This window comes from Pinus tabuliformis, chromosome X, assembly GCF_031772625.1.
Source record: "Pinus tabuliformis cultivar Carrire ecotype Pingquan chromosome X, CPIR1, whole genome shotgun sequence".
Taxonomy (NCBI): domain Eukaryota; kingdom Viridiplantae; phylum Streptophyta; class Pinopsida; order Pinales; family Pinaceae; genus Pinus; species Pinus tabuliformis.
Window position 1 is genome coordinate 550,874,505 of NC_142308.1, and position 22,389 is coordinate 550,896,893.

Here is a 22,389-nt window from a genome sequence, read left to right on the forward strand (position 1 = left end):
TGAAGACATAGCAGTGGCTCAGTAACGAGGGACAAATTTTGCAACTTCAGAGGAAGCCTCTGGGAAAATTTTTTGGATCTACCGAGACCACCAGCAAGAAGTGCGAATTAGAAGAATTAGGGTTTGAATTTTAGTTTGTAGGCAATAGAAAATTCGAAGAACCTTAGTTGTAGCGATTTTCTAGGCAATGGTGTTACCAGGAAGTAGTTCCAGTGAGAAGATATGGGCGCAGTTAGTTTGCAGTAGGTTCTACAACAATAGATCAAAGTTGGGAAAAAGAGAAAAATAACACAGAGAAAGGAGTTTTCCAAAATTTTCCTAAGGGTTTCCAGATCTAGTTTTCTAGAGGAAATATGAGATCTCCATAATAATGCAGTAGCAGGGAATATCTGCACATTCTAGGAGGGAGTGTGAGCAGTGGAGTAAGAAGTTGAGCAGGAAAGGGAGGAGATTCCTATTTATTTTCCTTGATTTGAGTTTCACATAAATGGCCTCTGAAAGACTTTGAGATTAGGAAAGGCTTGATGGAGCCTCTAACTATTCTATCTATAAATCCAGAATGACTTTCCTGCTAGATGAGTATGGTCTGAAGATGTATATATAACATGTTTTCGCCATACCTATAGATCAACAACAACTAGAGAAATAAAATAAGGAAATGGCCAAGGTGAATATGATGATCCTTGATGGAGTTCAAGATCATATAGCCTGACATCTAGCTGGCAAGAATATTGCCAAAGAAATATGGGATGTTGTCACGAAATGTTTCCGGGATCCTTCAGAGAACTAGAAGATCTTCTTGAAAGAGAACTTGAGGACCACCAAGATGCACAAGGGTGAAGGAGTCACTCCTTATCACACCATAATTCAGTATGTTCGAGATGAGCTTGCAAAAGTTGGAGAGACACCTCCTCATAGTGAGCTAGTACGTACAACTCTCAACGGGTTCACCAAGGAGTGGGAAGCATTCATTCAGGGTATCACTGGACGAGATCATCTACCTAGATGGGATCAGTTGTGGAGCGCTTTCACTTAGGAAGAGATGAGGCTTCATCTTGTCGAGAGTAATATCAACAAAAATAGTAGCCAAGGACCAAAGAGAGTGAAATATGAGTTGAATGTAGCCCTTTCATCTAAAGGGAAAGTGAAGAAAGTTCCTAGTCCAAGAAAAGACTCAAAGGGTGAAGAAAATAAGAAGAAATATTTCTCGAAGATCAAGTTCTTTAGGTGTGGTGAGTTTGGTAACTACAGTACCCAGTGTCCCAAGAAGAAGAATAACAAGAAAGAGAAGTAGGAGCAGGAAACAACTTAGACAAATATTAATAATTCTTCCAAGAGGTTAGAGGATGAATTCAATTTGTATGCAAGTATACGTCCAAGAGAGAGGTGGGGATATCTTGAGCTCTAGTTCCCAAAGTTGCATATATTTGGGTAGGATCCATGGAGGAAAACATCAGACAAATGTTTCCTCATGTATCATTATCTTAATTATAGGGGCCCACAATATTTCAATAATAGATGGATCATGATTTTCAACATGGTGCAGTCATATCATGAGGGACAATTGAAGAACTTGTTACAATTCGTTACTTGAGGGGTGCAAAACTAGTCATGGCGCAAACAGTTAATTAGTAGACAGTGCAGAGACTAGTTGCAGTAAGAGAATCAAGAGTCAGTTACAGAGCTAGTACATGGACAAGTAATATTCATAATTTGGTTCTCAGTTGTAGTAGTTGCCGCAACAATAGAATGAGATTAGTTGCAGTGCATAGCAAAGTTGGAAACAATGTAGGATGGCACAGTGCAGTGTCAGCAACAATGTAGATGAAGGATAGTTGAACGACAGACTTAGCAGATGAATAAGAGTATACGTAGTAGCTTGATGGAAAATGACAGATTGTTACAAATGTAAAAAGTCAGTAATGTGTGGGAAGACGTTAGAGGAAAAAGAAAGAATAACACTTTCCTGGCTAAGAGGAAGTGTTAGTTTTTGTAGCATCAGACAGGTGTTCTAGTCTCGATTGGTGTCAGAGAGGCTAAGAACATGAGATATTCAAAACCTAGAAAAGGTTTCATGAGATAACCTTGAAAAATGCCATAATTAAATTAATTAATCATGATTTAATATTTTCCTAAGTCCAACTTAGGAAAACTAGTTAATTAATAGTAATTAATTAAGTAAAGGTGAAAATGCTCTAGAAACTCACACGGATTGAGTTTGAGATGACCTTAGTTGCTGATCGAAATTTAATCATGGTCGTTTGTTCACCAATGAGATATTATAAGAGCAAGTCAATGGGGATGGAGAAGAGACTCCACAACCACATCAAAGAAGAGGGAAATCTAGGCAGATCAAATTCTTAGAGAGTGAAGATTCAATGCAAGGAAGAATTTCAGCCAAAGATCGAGTAACAAAGGTTAAGGAGCAACAACAGAGAGACTCCAGAGGATATTTCAAGTATCCGAGAGGCAACAATAGAGAGGTTGATTTATTCCACTAGAGGTTGTGTAGGGGCTATGCAAAAGCCTCAAGGAGGTAGTTGTTGCCATTATGATGCATGCGTTGTCCTTGATGGCAGCTCACTTATAACAGAACAAGTATATGGTAACTAGATGAATCCACAAGTCAGTTCAGATGTGACAGAATGATGGAAAATAATACCAAAATCATGGTTCAAAGGTTTACAGATTGGAATCAGAAGCTTGATACGGGAAATTTTTGGCATTATTAATTAGGTGTTGTCCTTGATGGCAACCTACTTGATGAGTTGTCCTTGATGACAACCTATTTGATGAATAGAATCCTACTTGATAAGATGTCTCTTGATCTACTTGCTAAAGGTATAAAAAGGATGTGTTTATAGATGTGAAAAGATGCATGGAAGTTTTGTTTACAGATGTGACAAAATGCATGACAATTCAGAGAAATCAGTTCAGAGGAATGATAAAGTCGGAAGTTCAAGAACTATATGTGGGTTCTGTTAAGCCAAGTCGTGTATGCATGTGAATTTAGTGAAGAAAAGTAGTGCATGGTTTTTGCACCATGGTATTCTAAATACCAGGGGTTCTTAACATGGTATTGGCCCATAGTAATGAGCACAACAAAGAATATTAATCCCATCAAAGAATACCATCCGCATAACTATGGTTTTGACCCGAGGTATTGAAAAAAGATAAAACTATATAAGGAGGTGAAGATCAAAGTGTGTGGGTGTGCAAGTGATAGAAATCTTATGAAAAGTTAGATCAAAAGAAAATATGCATGTTATGGGTTTTTGATGATTTTCTTAATCTAAACTAAGTATGAGAGTTTGAAGATGGATGAGATCCAATAAATATGAAATAATTATGCACTAATGAATACAATGATGAATCGGGATCGTGAGACCTGAAATGACTTTTGTTTGTATGATATTCTCATGGATTGACTAGATCAAAGTACTGCTGCATGTTTTTATCTCCAAATATTATGATCTGGGTCTTTTTGAAGTTCTGAAGACCTGCGAAATTTTAGGTCAAATTTTGTAGATATATACGTTGGTTGGTCTTGGGAAAAGCGTGTATACATGCGGGTTTGCCTCTTCATAGTAGCGTATACAAAGTAAGGTTTTTTGTTCATAAATGATTGGTCAATCTCAGTGTTGTTACTTCTCTGTTGTCTATCAATGATGTCCTCATGTTGATCTGGGTTAAGTGATAATGTCTGAAGTAGAAATGATTGAATGATGAAATTGAATGTGGTTATGGATTGATTGAAGAATGATAAGATTGCTTGTTGATTGTGATTGAAGATCAGAAATAGTTCTGTGATTGGTTCAAAATGTTGCAGTAGATCTAAGTATGACTCAGTATTCTTTTCAGAATTGCAGTAGTCAAGTTTCAGTTTCTTGTATTTTAAGATTTGTACGTAGGTTTCTCTACTAAAAAGCGAGTATGCACGCGGGTTGCCTTAAGTGAAGTAGCATATACATTTTGGAAAATTAATGATCAAGGTTGAAGTTGATTCTGTGTGTTTATGTAGTATTTAGGGTTCAGTTCTGTGTACTGGTTACAGTGATATGATTGTTCCAGTTGATTGGTTGAATTTTGATTAAGTGTCGATTGATTGGGTTTTGAGTGAATGGTTAATTCAGTTGTATTAGAAATTGATGATTAATTGATTCAGTGTTCCAAAAGTTTCCGTGATTGGTTGATTCAGAGAATGATGATTAAGTTTTAGTGATTGATGATTTGGGTTTCAATTATGTTAGAGATTGATGATTGCATTTTAGTGATTGATTGATTTAGTTGTGCCAAAGATTGATGACTATGTTATAGTGATGAGTTACAGTTTGATTATTGATATTGAGAAGTGTTGATAATTGGTCCAGTTTGAAAATTTGATGAAAAGTGGCATACAAGTTATAATGTGTTGAAGCAGGTAGATCTAGTCTAAAAATTCATGAAACATGGTCCATGGATGTTGCTGAGGATTGGAGCCTTCAGTGAGGAAGTCAAATCTTCCTGCCAGCAGTAGCTAGTGATCAGATCAGGGGGTTGGAGGTCCCTTCCAGTACCAGCTAGAGAACGAGTGAAGGTTGTAGCCTTCTGCAGGTTGGTGCATGCATATTGGTACAACTTTACACCAATACAAAAATTAGGGGGGTGGAGCTCCCTTCCAGTAGGAGCTGGAGAAAGATCAAAGGTTGTAGCCTTGTACAGGTGGGTGCCTATGTACTGGTATAAGTCTGCACCAGTACAAGATTGTAAAAACCTTTTTATTTATATTAAAAAGAAGAAAACGATGACAGTAGCATGTGGTTTTTTCCCTGCATTGGGTTTCCACCTTAAATCCTGGTGTTCATGTGTGTTGCTTATGTGTGATGGTTTATCTTGTTATTTCAGCACATGGTTACAGTTTAACTAATGTTTAATAAAGTACTGATGAACTAGTTGAAGACCAACATATGATGAATTAACATAATCATAAGTTCTTTGGATATACACTAGTTGTCTTAAGAACAGTCGCATACACACGCAGGTTCCTTTCAGTAAAGTTGCGTATAGAAATTTGAATATGAAATTTAAAAATAATTAATTTGAAAATACTGATTCACCCCCCTTCTCAGTATTTTTTCCAACAATTGGTATTAGAGCATGTCCTTTGGTAGAAGCTTGGTCACTTGAAGGAGATTTTTCGAGACAATGGGAAAGAAGAAAAAGAAGAAAGAACCTCAAAAGAATAAAACATCTCAAATAAATAGTGACAGTGTTAGAGACGATTAACTATTAGGTGGAAGTAAATATTTAGATTCAGAATCACCTCAGAATGAAGATTAACAAGCAAAAGAATTATCAGGTACTGATTTTTAGTCCCTTGGTAATACCTTTCTCTCTTCATGCAATATTGAAGATAATGAATGTGACAGTGAAACAACTGAATTTGCTCTTATGGGTGAAAGTGGAATAAATCTAATTGAAGTAGAAGTTAAAAGGTTCATAGATAAAATTAGAGATAAACAAGATATATTTGATAAAAGGGAATGTACTGACAAAGAAGAGGTTACCAAGTTAAAAACTCAGTTTGATGAAGGAAACAAAATAAGGAAGCAGTACAAGGACAAGTAAGATCAATGTCAAAGGCTACAGGATGAAGTGGCATCATTGAGAAATCAAGTGAATCAAATGATACAACAACCAAGGAACTTAAAGAAAGAACCAATTACTGTGAAGGTCTTGATGTTGAGGTTGCCTCTCTAAAAGAAGATCTTGAAAAGTCAAATAACATAATGAAGAACTACTTCAAGGATTTGAAGAACAAGAAAATGAGATTCTCAAATTAAAACAACAAGTGGAAGAAGGAATAAAAGTTGAAGAAATATTGAAGAAGCAGTGTCTAGAAAAGGAAGAGCAATATCAGGATGAGGTAAATTAGAATAAAAGGATAAACTTTTGTGATTTCAAGATAGTACTAAGATTTTGAATAATATTCTTAGTATTCAAAGGTCTCCTGCCATAAAATTTGGTCTTGGTTTTCATGAAACGGTTAAAGGTGAATCTAGCTTACAAGCTGAGGAAAGGAATTCCAATGCAAAATCTAAAATGCTCAACAAGGAGATAATAAGTCAACCCCATCAACGACCAAGGAAAGAAATTCTTCAAATAAAATCATTTACTTCTAACTAGAGAAGTGTTAATCGATTCCTTCCTCTTATCAATAATGTTGAATGTTCTATAAGTCATAATTTTGGACGTGTTGCAGCTAGGTACAGAAGTAGAATGTTTCAAGCTAACAACCATCTCATAGAAAGATCATCAGCTTCCAGGTACTTTAAGGGATATTGTTTTTCTTGAAATATGTTTGGTCACAAAGCCATTGATTTCTATAGAAGGAATATGAAAATATAAGATGTTATGCTTGTAACAAATTTGGGCATGTAGCAAAAGAATGTAGGAACAAGTCTATGGATCACCATAAACAATATGGTAAGAAACCAAATAAGAACATTTATATCAGAAAATCTGAAAAAGATGAATCCACCAAGAAACAAGAAAAGGAATATCAGATAAGGTGTGGTCTTGCTCTCTGCTCATTCAAAGACGAAGATGAATTTTCTCATCACATAACTAGAGACACGAGTAAAATGGAGTCTTTGATGAAGAACCATCGTGATAATGGTATTATTGCAACTGATGTTTCAGCAAAATTTCTAGGACCAGTTATAATCATAACAGACTCAAGGGGAACTAAAAGTATGAAATTTCAATATTCCACTTTTCATACATGGATCTTATGAAGACAAGTAGCGTATATACGCGAGTTAGAAACTGCATAGTCATGTATGTTGGTTTGATGAAGAAATAATGGGACAAAGTCAGAAAAAGGGTTTGATATGGTTCATTCAATTATCAATTGTCTTTTCTGTTTTGATTGATGATGATTACAGTCTATTGATAATATTTAGAAGTGATTTTGGCCCTCATAAGTTTTTGATGACTTGATGTATAACTGGTTGACGATGATTCCTTGATGATTCTTACTGATATATTGAATGATCAGATCTGACAGTGAACAATTGGCACAGGTTCAGGGGGGAGCATTTGTTATGCTTATAATAATGCATTGTTGGCATTATGTTTTCTTAGAAGTCCTTGGTACATAATGGTTCTTATGAATGGTGATGATATTTATGTTGCTGAAGTGTTTAAATGATTCATCATACTATGCTGCAGTCATGGGTTACCTATGATGAAATCACAGATGATACTTATATTGCTTGAGCCACATAGTTGTTTTGATGCTTCTGATCAGATTTGTGGATGACTCTTTTGATGATGCATATAGTTATGTTGCTTACATGGTGATATTCATAAGTTAAAGGAGAAGAACAATATTGAGTACAAAACTTCATTATTTATGATAAGTGTCACTCATTTCTGTTATGTTGTTGTCATCATACCTTCAAAGATGCATAGATTTCATATGTTTGAGTTATGGATGAGGATTCCTATAGTCTTGGCTCTCACATGGTATATTTATTGAGGATTGTTTCACTTGATGGTATCAAGAAAGTTTGAAAAAATGACTATGAATGATTACTTAAATTGCATATTGGTAAATAATGTCAGTTGGCCAAGAGAATGGTGTTATTGCAAATTTCATGAAGACATAGCTATTTGGAGACATGGCTTACTTAGTCACATAATGTTGATGACTTATTAATTTATGATGATAGGTTTGGTACTCACATATGTTGATTATTATGGTTGATGCTTATCAGATGTGGGATGTTAGAAAACCCCCTAGTGATGATACATGGTAGATATATTGAGGATTGTTGTGGAAAGATCATGCAGTTCTTACTACGGTGATCTTGTTATGGTCATGAATGATGACTATGGTGTTTTCACATATATATGATATGATGTGAATGGTTTTGTATCACTACTTCGAGATATGGAATATGTTTAGAAGGCTATGTTTTTTATAAACATAAGGCTTTTTATACCTAGGAAAGGGAGCAAGTTGATCTTGATAAGGTGAAGAGGATGAGTTGATATCTACATGCGGCATAATTAGTCACAGGTTAATGATATTAAAGTTACATTTTCTTACCTTGCGAATTGATGATGGACATATATAAGTTGTTACTCTTGATGCTACTGACAGATGCTTATGGTGCAAATCATATATGGTGTATGATAGTTGTTGATAACTATCATGATCTTGTTTAGGTATTTGGGCTTTGTTATAAATATCATGTATATCATTTGATGTAAAGGTCATGTAAAGACCTATGATGTAATAATTGTCATATTCGGTCATGTATGGACTTTTGAGATCATGTCAAATATGTAACACCACTTGGTTGGGTGATTGATGTAAGTATGGGTCCTTGGTGATAGGAAGGTCATACTCAATTGAGTCATAGAGTCATGTAATTCATTTTACATTCATCAGAGATTTCGGCATGTGCTCGGGTGGAGCATGATCAGAGAATTCAGTATGTGCTCAAGGGGAGTAGTTCAGTAGTTCAGCATATTCATCAATTCAGACATGGAAGTCTTCATTCAACATTGATCACCCCTTTCCCTTGATGTAAAAGGGGGAGAGTATCTTGGGGTTTGAAGAGTGTGTTTGAAGAGTAGCTTGATGTTTGACTTGATGTTATTTAGAGGTTGTGGTGACCAAACACCAAATGGTTGCCATCAAGTCCAAAGGGGGAGATTGTTAGCATTATGATGCATGTGTTGTCCTTGATGGCAACTCACTTGTAACAGAACAAGTATATGGTAACTAGATGAATCCACAGGTTAGTTCAGAGGTGACAGAATGATGGAACAAAATACCAAAATGATCAGTCAAAGATTTATAGATCAGAATCAGAAGCTTGACACGAGAAATTGTTGGCATTATGAATTAGGTGTTGTCCTTGATGCTAAATTGCGTGATGCATTGTCCTTAATGAAAACCTATTTGTTGACTAAAATCCTACTTGATAAGTTGTCTCTTAATCTACTTGTTAAAGGTATAAATAGGATGTGTTTACAGATGTGGAAGAATGCATGGAAGTTCAGAGAAATTAGTTCAGAGGAATGGTAAATTTGGAAGTTCAAGAACTAAACGCGGGTTGTGTTAAGCCAAGTCACATATGCATGCAAGTTCATTGAAGAAAAGTAGTGTATGGGTTTTGCACCATGGTATTATAAATACCAGGGGTTCTTACCATGTTATTAGCATAGTAATGAGTGCGACAAAGAATATTAATCCCGTCAAAGAATACCATCTGCATAACTATGATTTTGACCCGAGGTATTGAAAAAGGCTAAAACTATATAAGGAGGTGATAAAAGTGTGTGGGTGTGTAAGTGATAGAAATCTTAGGAAAAGTTAGATCAAAAGAAAATATTCATGTTATCTGTTTTTGATGCTTTTCTTGATCTAAACTAAGTATGCACCTGAGAGTTTGATGATGGATGAGATCCAATAGATCTGAAATAATTATGCACTAACGAATACAATGATGGATCAGGATCATGAGACCTTAAATGAATTTCCATTGTATGATATGCTCATGGATTGACTAGATCAAAGTACTAACGTGTGTTTTTATCTCTGAATATTATGATCTAGGTCTTTATGAAGTTCTAAAGACCTACGAAATCTTAGGTCAAAATTTGGAGATCTATACTCCGGTTGGCCTTAGGAAAATCGCATATACACATGCGTTCACCTCTTCAAAGTAGAATATACAAATTAAGGATTTATGTTCATAAATTACTGATCAATCTGATTAGTACTGCTACTTCTCTGTTGTTTGTCAATGATGTCCTCATGTTGATCTAGGTTAAGTGATACAATCTGAAGTAGAAATGATTGAATGATGAAATTGAATGTGGTTATGGATTGATTGAAGAATGATAATATTACTTGTTGATTGTGATTGAAGATCATAAATAGATTTTTGATTGGTTCAAAATGTTACAGTAGATCTAAGTATGACTCAGTATTCTTTTCATAGTTACAGTAGTCAAGTTTTTAGTTTTCTATATTTTAAGATCTATACACAGGTTTCTGTACTGAAAAGCACGTATGCACATGGGTTGCCTTATGTGAAGTAGACTATACATTTTGGAAAATGCATGATCAAGGTTGCAGTTGATTCTGTGTGTTGATGAAATATTCTGGGTTCAGTTCTGTGTATTGGTTACAATGATCTGATTGTTTGAATTTTGATTAAGTATCAATTGATTGGGTTTTGAGTGAATGGTTAATTCAATCGTATCAGGAATTGATGATTGATTGATTTAGTTGTGTCAAAAGTTTCAATGATTGGTTGATTCATAGAATAATGATTGAGTTTCAATGATTGATGATTTGGGTTTCAGTTATGTCAAAGATTAATGATTGGGTTTTAGTGATTGACTAATTCAATTATGCCAGAGATTGATGATTGTGTTATAGTGATGAGTTATAGTTTGATTATTGATATTGAGCTTAAGTGTTGATATTGGGTCCAGTCTGAAAAATTGACAAAACGTGGCCTACAAGTTATAATGTGTTGAAGCAGGTGGATCCAGTCTGAAAACTCATGAAATGTGGTCCATGGAGGTTGCTAAGGATTGGCATCTTCAGTGAGGAAGTAAAAGCTTCATGCCAGTAGTAACTAGTGATTAGATCAGGGGGTTGGAGCTCCCTTCCAGTAGGAGATGGAGAATGAGTGAAGGTTGTAGCCTTCTACAGGTTGGTTCTTGCGTATTGGTACAAGTTTGTGCCAGTAAAAAAACCAGGGGGTTGGAGCTCCCTTCCAGTAGGAGATGGAGAAAGATCGAAGGTTGTAGCCTTCTGCAGGTGGGCGTCTGCATACTGATATAAGTTTGCACCAGTACAATAATGTAAAAAGTTTTTTTTTTATATTAAAAAGAAGACAGAGACGACAACAACCGGTGGTTTTTTTTCCGCATTAGGTTTCCACCTTAAATCCTTGTGTTCATGTGTGTTTCTTATGTGTGATGGTTTATCTTGTTATTTCAACACATGGTTACAGTTTATCTAATGTTTAATAAAGTACTGATGCACTGGTTGAAGACCAACATATGATGAATTAACAAAATCATAATTTCTTTGGATATACGCTAGTTGTCTTAAGAACAGTCGCGTACACACGCGAGTTCCTTTTAGTAAAGTCATGTATAGAAATCTGAATACGAAATTTAAAAATTATTGATTTGAAAATACCGATTCACCCCCCCTCTTAGTAGTTTTCCCAACAGTAGTTGGATTCATCTAAGGAGTACGGTGATTTAGGTGCTAAAGGTGAGTAAATTTTATAGAAGGCCAAGAAAATCACTTTCAAAGGAAAAGAAAGGCAGAGCTATAAGATTCAGTGAGTTCTGGAGGCAGAGTGAGTAGAGCCCGTGAAAGCACTACATAAAGGCTCATGCAGGGGTAGTTCATGTTGAAAATTGTAACTAGGTTCGGTCTTCATAATGACATGTGTAATTACGATTTTTGTAATGACCCATCTTGAATCTAATGGAACATAGGGATATTAGCATGCACACAATACATGCATATGATAGCTACATATGCATGCATCGCTTGCACTACACTACTATATATATTAGTTAATATTGAAAAACGTCCATATTTAGGGTAACGAATTAACTATTGAAGTGAATACCTAACTCACAAGAATATAGTAGGGTACTTGATATATGTACCACCACCATAATATATATATAATTCTACTATATAAAACTAAAGATAAATGCAATGTAGTGAACTCACCACAAAGGAATTATGTACCCTACTACATACAAAGGAACTATACACAAAGGAATTATGTACAAAAGAATTATAATATATATATTATTCTAACAAAAGAAACTACGTATTCTATAAAATCAAAGGAAAGTAATATATATAATAAAGAGAAGTATATATATATATTAAACTGTGAATTAAATAAAACCATAATACTATGAAAATAATATGATTTAAACAAAAAGGGAACATAATATTATAATAAAGGAGATACACTATAAATAAAAGGCATTGTCATCAAATCAGGAGGACAAAAGGTCATGACCGCCTCTACAACTTTTGAAGTTATCAAATTAAAAGTGGTGGAGAAATTGTTAAGTGGTGGAGTAATCTATCGAGCATAAAATGAGGAAAGGTACTGCAGAAAAGGGGGGGATAAAATTTTATACAGAGGGAGGCAAAATAGGAACTTACAAAAGAAAGACACAGAGAAAAATGGAGTATTTGTTCTTGAAGCTTTTGGGCACGGGGAAAAATAACTTCGAATTTGAAGTATTTTGGAGTTGGGTACCAAGATTGTACCTAGTTTGGATTGGAGGTTTTTGGTCTTTTGGTAACGAGAGCGGGAACTGGATAAAATCATAAGCATCTTCAACCAAAGGAACCCCAGGTAGGTACTCAACATCAAATTGATAAATTATGATATTCTGAATGGTTATAACCTATTAAAATTTTTAAATTTAAGGCTTTACAATTTTATGTAATTGATGTAAAGAAGAAAAATAAAATTATTTTTGTAATTCTTGTCTCATGGGTTTCATGAGCAAGGAATTTTATTTTTAGTTAAAGCTCCCATTGTGAGCTATTAGGTTTGGTCATCAAGTCATAAAATTCATAGATTCAATGTCAAAGTTTGAAGACCCATTTTGGGCATGTAATCCGAAGAATTATTATTAGCCCTCCAAGACCTTATCACAAGATCTTCTTCACATCGACCCAAGGATACTTCCAGAATGACAAGTCAGCCTACCTATAACACAAGTCGATTTATTTGATGGATGAATCATTATAAATAGGGAAACTCGGCCTCACTTGAAGCCTGAATTTCGGTAAAGAAATATGAGTTAAGAAAGAAGTGTGAAGAACATAAAGAAGGAAGTTGTCAACCAAGAAAAGGAAGGAGGGACATAATCAAGGATATTTTCTGGTTTGTTTTTGGGTTAATTCACTCCACACATGCGAGGAATAGATGTTGTCCACTGCAGAAGAAGCCGAGGTATTACATTCAATATTGAAGGTTATATCAAGGTGAAAGAAAAGGTGGATCTCAAGCTGAATAGCCAAGGAATAAGTCTCCTTCTAGAGTGAGGAAAATCAAGGATAAATATTGGTCAATTACACGTGCTAGGGTTTTTTAATTAGGGCCAAAAGTTGTAGACCTGAATCAAGGGGAAAAAACTCTGAAGGATAGCCAAGAAGGAAGAAGAAGCAAGGAGTTTGACTATTGTTGACTCATGGAAGCATTGTGACTTGGTCTTGGAGAGGCAAATAGGTCAAGGGTCTTGGGCTTGGTATTCATCAATTGAAGTCTCTATAAGAAGAAGAATTCGTTTGGGTTTTCCTCTCAAGTGGGAGAGGTTTTTGCCCTAGATGATCGCCTATATTTTGTGTCTCTTGTCTCTTTGTTGTTTATGCATTGGTAGTTGTTTGATGAAGAAGATAACTATAATAATCTAACTAAAGAGAAGATCATAATCTAATGAAGCAAAAATCATTCACAAGCAGTTATCATAAGAAGAGAAATCACTTAATTTTGGTGCCCTAGATTTCTTAACGTGGTATCAAAGCTAAGGTGAAAAAATCACAGAAAGGTCATGTCATCAAGGGACACTCAAGCATTAAAGGACAAAATATCAAGGAAGGCATCAAAGTGAATCTAGAAGATCATCCTGAAGTCAATATATACAAAGAAGTGTCAAAATCTTAGATCAAAGAAGAAGTCTTCACCAAAATAAGTTCTGGGATTCTCGCTCAAGACATGATCAAAGAAAAGACCTTATTTCCACTCATGAAAGGAAGAAATTGGCTCATCCAAGGGTAGATAAACCAAAGGCATTGTCATCATCAAAGATATCAAAGTAATATCCCTCTCTCTGAAGCAAAGGATTTCATCTCAATATGAAATCTTTATCCTTGAAGAAGATAATCCAAGAAGCATCAAGTCATCATCAAGAAGTCATCAATCATCATCAACAAAAGGATCAAGTTGAAGAATTCATCTTCACTTGACAAATAAGTATATTGATTTCTAAATTTAGTAAAATGACTTCATTTTGCAAGGAGATCAACAAGTTGGTTGGGTCATCGAACTTCCTTGCATGGAAAAGGAGGATATATTTATTCCTCAAGGAAAATGAAGTTATTGATCATGTAAATAGAAAAGTATCCAAACCATCTGAAGGGAAATCACTATCAAAATATATGAAAAAGTATCTAAGGGCTCAAAGGATCCTTATAAAATCTATCAAGGATTCCATCATCCCATATGTAGCAAAGTTGGAGACATCAAAAGGGAAATATGATAGGTTGGTAGAATTATTCACTGAAAGCACAACAAGAAAAATCATATATGTGAGATCTGATCTATGAAAATTGAAAGCATCAAAGGATGAAGAAATATCTACATGTCTCACAAAAGCATCTCTAATAAGGAATCAACTTCAAGATCTAGGAGAGATGATATCTGATAAAGAAATGATTACCATTGTTCTAAATGCTCTAACTGATGGACAAGGAAACCTTATATCAAAGGCCTATGAAGAGGAGAAACCTATCCCATTCAATAATTTTTTTTCACTATGAAAGAGTGAAGAAAACAAGTTAAAGGCAAAAAGTGATACAAATAAGAAGGGTCAAACATTTGCTGTCATATCAAGAAGAAAAGGGATATTTGGCAAGTTTGGTCCTCAGGAAAAGAAGAAGATCAATATGTCTCAGATCCAATGCTATGGATGTCAAGGATATGGGCACTTCAATAGAGATTGTCCTAAGCTTAAGAAGGACAAAAATAAACAAATAAGGGAAGAAGCCCATATCACTCAAGAAGAGGAAGAAGCTAAAAAGAAGAAATTTAAGGAGGAATTAAAATATCTCCACTATTATTGAGACAAGTTTTCCTCACCTAGTTCTTCTCAAGTTTCTATTATGGAATATAACAATCATTATATGAATCATTAGAAGCATGATAGGATGCATCATGGCATCATAGAGGCATTAAAAGAAAGAGCTTGTGACAACATCATAGAAAATCAAGAAAGATAGCTAGAGTCTATGGAAGTCACCCATGGAAAGATATACCTCTTGGAAACCTCATGAAAAACATAAGTAGTACTTGTGGGAAAATGAGGAAACATTCATCTAGTCCAAAGCTCATCATACATCAGTCAAAAGGAAACATTTTCTTGATGAGGATACTCAAGATACTCTATTGGAATATTCATCGAAAGGAAGCAAGGTTTCATCAAGAATTCCAACTTGTGGAATTCATGGGATGATGAAAAAAGAGGTGAAGGAGATCAAGGGATTGTAGTTCCTTCAATAAAGGAAGTCGATGAAGGAATTTTGGATGACCTAAAGGAAAAATGATGTATGTACGCTTGTAGTCGATGTTGTAGAGTCATGTCATATGGTTGTAGGTAACATGGACAAATGATCTATCTCGAGAGCATGATCAAAAGAAAGGATCCCCTCCTTAAATAGGATGCAGGAAGGCATGGGTGACACATTGTATAGATGAAATCAACATAATATGTCCCCATATGGAATATGAGGTGGTTGTCAAAATTAGAGGAACTAAGACTAGAAGTTCTAAGAAGGAAATGTGTGAAGAAAGAAAGGAAGAGATCATGAAATATTCAACTATGAAAAAGGAAATCAACATCCGAGGACTGAGAGAATTGACTTGGATATCTCCATGGAAGATATGAAAACTTTGATGAAATCTGAAAAAGAAAGAGACCCTTGACAACATATATCTTTTGGAGATGTGTCGATATGTATGCAGGATGTTGATGCAAACTAGGAGATGTCATGATGAAATACCGTCATTCCTTATTCATTCCTTATTTTTGAATGATATCTGGATGGGCTTATGTAGGGCTGCCAAGGGAAGAGTGATTGATATCTTCCACCACTAATTTCCATGTATTAAGATAAAATATCCTTAAGGAAACGTGGCATGAAGAAGGCAGCATGGCATGAAGGAAGGCCAGATATGATTTGATGGATCACTTTCTGATGAAAGGAATAAAAACATGACTAACTCATGATGAAAGTGATGGATGGTCTATGCCCTACAAACAAGTCCCGTAAAATGTAGACTCCTTGACAAAGAATAAAATTCATGACATCAAGGGAAGGAGTTCTACAAGCAGTTGGTTTTCCCATGATCTCCACCTAGAGAGTTGTTGGAAGCAAGTCCTTGGTCAAGAGGGATCTTTGTCAAGTCCTTATTTAAGAGTCAGGTTGAGCACATTCCTTTATGGAATGGGTTTGTCATCCTTGGTGAAGAGGGAGTGACAGGTCTGCTTCTCTATCTCATGTGTCATGCACTAGATCAAGACTAATAGTCGTAAGTATTAGTGAAGGCCATGAGGAAAGAAATAGAAGCATCATTCTTTTATTCACTTGGGAAGATAGAATGGAGGATTGGGTAAACATCTGGCATCTAATACTCTTTGAGGATGAGTCAAGGAATCTAATATAAGAGTAGCCATAAAGGACTGATATTCTTTGAGGACTAAGAATCCAAGATAAGAATAGTCCTAGTGGAACACACTCTGAGAACTCGGGTGGGGTATGTTCCAAGACAGACAATGATGAGAGTGTCTATGCATCATTGGTCTCACCAGCATTATGCTCTGATCTTGTGGAGAGATAGAGTTTTTAGTCAAGGCCTTGCTATGTGACAATGTTGGTTGATATGATTCTATACAGATGGGTTACCAATTTGACTCTTCTTATGAGAATTCTTTAGATTGAGAATATCCAAGTACCCTGTATGGATTATGAATGCCTCCCTAGTTAAGAGGGAGTATTGAAAAGTGTAACTAGATTCTGTCTTGATAATGACATGTGTAATTATGATTTTACGTAATTGATGTAAAGAAGAAAAGTAAAATTATTTTTGTAATGCACGTCTCATGGGTTTCATGAGAAAGGAATTTTATTTTTAGTTAAAGCTCCCATTGTGAGCTATTAGGTTTGGTCATCAAGTCATAAAATTCGTAGAGACAATGTCAAAGTTTGAATACCTTGTTTTGGGCATGTAATCCATTGTAAAAGAATTATTATTAGGCCTCCAAGACCTTGTCACAATCTCTTCTTCATATCGGCCTACGAATACTTCCAAAATGACAAGTCGACCTACCTATAGCACAATTCAACTTATTTGATGGATGAAGCACTATAAATAGGGCAGCTCGGCCTCACTTGAAGCATGAATTTCGGTCAAGCAATTTGAGTTAAGAAAGAAGTGCGAAGAACATAAAGAAGGAGGCCATCAACCAAGCGAAGGAAGGAGGGACATAATCATGGATACTTTCTGGTCTATTTTTAGGTTAATGCACTCCACACATGCGAGGAATAGGTATTGTCCAATGTAGAAGAAGCCAAGGTATTACACTCAATCTTGAAGGTTAGATCAAGGTGAAAGACAAGGTAGATCTCAAGCCGAATAGCCAAGGAAGAAGTCTCCTTATAGAGCAAGGAAAATCAAGGATAAATATTGGTCAACTACATGTGTTAGGGTTTCTGAATTAGGGTTGAAATTTGCAAACCTAAATCAAGGGGTCGAAACTGTGAAGGGTAGCCGAGAAGGAAGAAGAAGCAAGGAGTTTAACTATCGTTGACTCAAGGAAGAAGAAACTCATCAAGGAATCCTTGTGACTTTGTATTGGAGAGGAAAATAGGTTAAGTGTCTTGGTCTTGGTATTCGTAAATTGAAGTCTCTATAAGAAGAAGAATTCATTTGGGTTTTCCTCTCAAGTGGGAGAGGTTTTGGCCCTGATTGATTGCCTATATTCTGTGTCTCTCATCTCTTTGTTTTTTATGCATTGGTAGTTTTTTAATGAAGAAGAACACTATAATAATCTAACTAAAGAGAATATCATAATCTAATAAAGTAAAAAGCATTCACAAGCAGTTATCATAAGAAGAGAAATCACCTAATCTTAATGCCCTAGATTTCTCAACAGTTTGAGTAACCAACTTTGCCAGATTTTAGGGTTGGGATCATTGTGGGGTTGAGGCATTTACCTCAGATATTTTGGCTAGATTATTTGTTGTGGATTTCTAGATTGGGCATCTAGATATTGCACTTAGATTTCTTTGTTGCGTAGTAAAATAGACCCTCATCTACTGCATTGTTTTTTCCAAGTTAGGTTTTTCAGGGGACTTTTGTTCAAAAATAACGGTGTCATTTTTATTGCATGTGTGCATCCTTTTCTCAGCTTCCAGTTTATTTTCCACAATGCATTTTATTTTTGGTGAAAATCGCAATAGTGATTTTATTCATTATTTTTCGTAATAGTAAATAAACTTCACATAATAATATTCAGTTAGAAGAATAATTCCCAATTGCTGGAATAGTCAAAATTTCACATGTCACAAAGAAGTAACACATGAGTCTTGAAAGTAATTATCTTTAATGAGGGTTGTAGGAAGTTGTAATCTCCCTCTTGATCGTGCCTCCTTTTTAGCAATGAGGAACCATTGTTCATCAACCATATGTCAATATCATCTTTAGAAAAAATGCACCATCTTGAGCATCACTTGCATTCTCATCCTGGATTCTTCCAATCCCGATTATTAATGTACTTGGATTTACATCATATCGTTTCCTATTGGAAGATTATCCCATCTAGGGTTACACTTAATCTTTCACAGGTACTTGAATAACTCAATATCTTCTAATTGATCATAATTACACTAGGGTTCCAATACTATAGAACCCAAGCCTTTACCATATCGAGGCCCCTCATAAGGTTTCTCTCAAACCTTAACCTTTATTGTAAGAACAAGGGGTCCCTAGAGTTTCCTTCAAACCTTAGTATTCTTTTAGGTCTCTACCATATTCATCTCTTTCCTTCTTCTCTTATCCAGTGGTGTTTTCATAGGGGTGATTTCAATGAATTTTCTTCAACGCAACTCTGATACCATGTTAATTTTAGGGCTAGATTGTTCTTTGTTGTCAATAATTACATTTTTAAACATTTTAAAGATTATCATATAACATTCACCCCATAACATCATATCATCATTACTAATTATGTAGAGATAACAATAACATCAATAATGCATTAAAATAGTAACGAACAATAGAAGAAAAGCATACACAGTAGAAACACCAAAATTGAGTTCAGAGACCAAGGAAAAACCCCACAAGGGGGAAAACCCAACCAAATTCTTCTTCTTAGATATTCATCAAATGTTCAACTGAGATACAATGTACAAATGTCATGAAACATGAATCACATTAGGCCATGTAGGGCCAACCTTGGATCATATTAGATCCTCATAAGATAAGAGTAGACATACCTCTCAAGGAGGTATTCACAAGCCCCATAAGAATTATAGAAATTTTGAGGTCTAAAATGGGCTTCCTAAGGAATATTATAGAATAAGCTTAGATGAAATCATCAAATTTTAGAGTGAAAAAGGAAAAAACTATTTTTTCAACTCAAATTTTCAACTTATCTCCCTGTGATTTTACTCAAATTTCGAGTGGGAGCACCCGTTGGATGCAGAATTTAGTTCCTCATCCAAGGAATACCCATGTTGCATATAAAGTTTGCAAGGTCCATTCAAATTTTACAACATGGGTAATCCTTGTATGAGGAATGAAATTCTACATCCAATGAGTGCTCCTTCTCAAAAATTGAGTAAAACCGTAGGGAGATAAGTTGAAAATATGAGTTGAAAAAGTAGTTTTTTAATTTTATTTTTAATTTTTTAATATCTTTACTTTTTTAATCCAAAAATGGTGAATCATCCCCCATAGTTTACATCATCTTGAATGCTATTGGTTCTTATAAAGTTGATTTTGGTTGTACATTTTTGTTTTGAGGCCCATTTTAGACCTCAAAATTTGTCTAATGAATTACTATCAACATTGTCATAAGCATCATTGTCATTTACACTATCACAATTGTCATAAAGGCACTATCACAATTGTCACATATCATTGTAATAAATATATTGCATTATATCATCAATGGTTATAAAGACACAAGCATACATCATTTTTATATCATCATCATAGAGTCAAGCCATACATCAAAGTGTCACTTCCATACCAAGGTCACTGCCATGTGAAGGTCACTGTCATATCAAGGTCACTACAATATAGATCACCCTAATCTGGATGATTTTTATTGCCTTCCTTTACTCAGCCCAGAGCACTCTAAGTTATGAGAATCTCGGCCCTAGTTAGGGAATTCTGAAGGTGTAGTATCAGTCGTAATTCAGGGGCTTTATCTCCTTAAAATCCTCGTGTTGTTCATGAGATAAACTCTAAGTAGTATCAACTATCAATTTTCCCTTATGGCCCTCAATAAAAAGTACTTGGCGTACTTGAAATTGATTAAAATGTATTGACCTTGTCATAGTGATTTAGCCATAGAAACTCGCCTAGAAATGTTACCCAACTTAGCCCTATGCACGATCAATCAAACATAGAAAGGAGGTGCCAATATTCTTCCATAGAGAAGGTCGCATGGGTCACTGGGATAGATCGCATTTGATGCATAAGATAATAGCAAGAGAGGCCACATGAACCACAAATGATAGGTCATATAAATCATAGAGAATAATTTGCAGTTTCCACAGAGATATGCAAGCTGTTATAGGGATATATAAGTTTCCACAAAGATATGCGAGCTTCTTTAGACTAATGTGCGAGATGCCTCAGAACCATCCAAAATATTCCATAGAAAGTGCAAGTTCAATATGTCAAATGGAGGAATATTGATGCCTATTTATATTGATCCTTTGAGCGAAGGGTCACCACCATTGGAGTAGGCCGACATGATGAGGCTGACTTGTAATATTTGGAGGGAAAACACAAATTTAAATTTGTTTTAACAAATGTCATGATGTTTCTTGCCCAAATAAATTTGTGCCTTATTAAATAATAATAAAAGGAGTGTTAATCACATCAACAAATAATAATATTTCCCTTTAACCACTTAGAATTCTTCCTTGGGGCAAGGTGGGCTTCTTTTGGGGTAGTCGGGTTCCTATGGGGAAATTAATCCCATAATTGCCCCAAATTTCAATAATACTAATAATAAAAGAAGAGAAACATAAAATACATATCTTTGAGGATTATAGAGGATGTTATCTCCCTCTTGACATTTAGCTTCCTTGCATCCATCTTGCAACTTTTTTATGATGTCATTCCATGCATAGGCTAAGGTTTCTTATTTTAGTGGAAACATTAATTTGGGTCCTATCCTATGGTTTTTTCCATAAACTTTAGGCCTTTCTTATCTGAGCCCTTTTTTCCTACTAGGGTTTATAAACCTTAGATACCCATATGTCCAAAACCCTAGAATTAATATGTTATTTACTCATTTGATGGAATTCATCATTGTCATCAGACAGTTAGATAGACAAATGCGTTAAGATCAACAATCTTGACAAATCATAAATGGTATTTTCATAGATCAGATGCACATCAGATTTGATTTTTTCAACCCAAGAGCTTATCCTTCAATATTGGAACACTACCAGATCTACAAATGACTCATTTTTCTTAAGAGGACTTTAGCCTTCAACCTTGAGGAGGGACTCAACCTATTTTATATCATAATATTGTCATGTTTATTAGACTTGTTCCATAAAGGTAGGCTTTCTTCAAGTATATGTTAGTGACAGTAACCTTTTACATTATTTGGAAATTTTGAGTGCCTAATAAATAGAGACTGAGCAACCATATCTTATCATCAATATAACACAAGATTCATCCAATATTCGTGACTTTGACATCTTGCCTTTTGTAACATCTTCAAACATTTATTACTTTTTGTAGTTTTGTTTTTCTTTTAGTAAAATCTATTTTGAGATACTTTCATTGCTTCATATAAAAAACAGAGTAATACAAGACATATCAGACCTTGCACCTTCAACACTTTATATATAGGTCATAGCCCATATCATATCAAGATGGCTTACATACCTCAGTAGGTGTATGCATAACTATTCTCACATTTCAAGGGTTCTAGGTGACATCAAAATTTAAGCTTTTCTTTCGAACATCTCATATTTTAGTATGCTTTGCATGGAAATTTTTTCAAGATAGGAGCCAAATAATGTGACTTGAAGAAATTCTTTAATTTTAACTGTGAAATCCCAATTCTACTACAAGTATTTTGAGAGAGTCTTCTTTATGAGATAAAGATCTTACTTTTGAAACAAACTTTAGTGAGCTTTAAAGACATATTTTGAACTCTTTCTAAGATTTGGCCTTACCGTAAAACTTTGAAGAATCATCTGAGGCATTTCAGCCTTTCAAAGACTCGTTAGGTTTCTTCTAGGGACTGTATTCCTTTCTTCACATAGAAAAAAACTAATTTTTATCCATT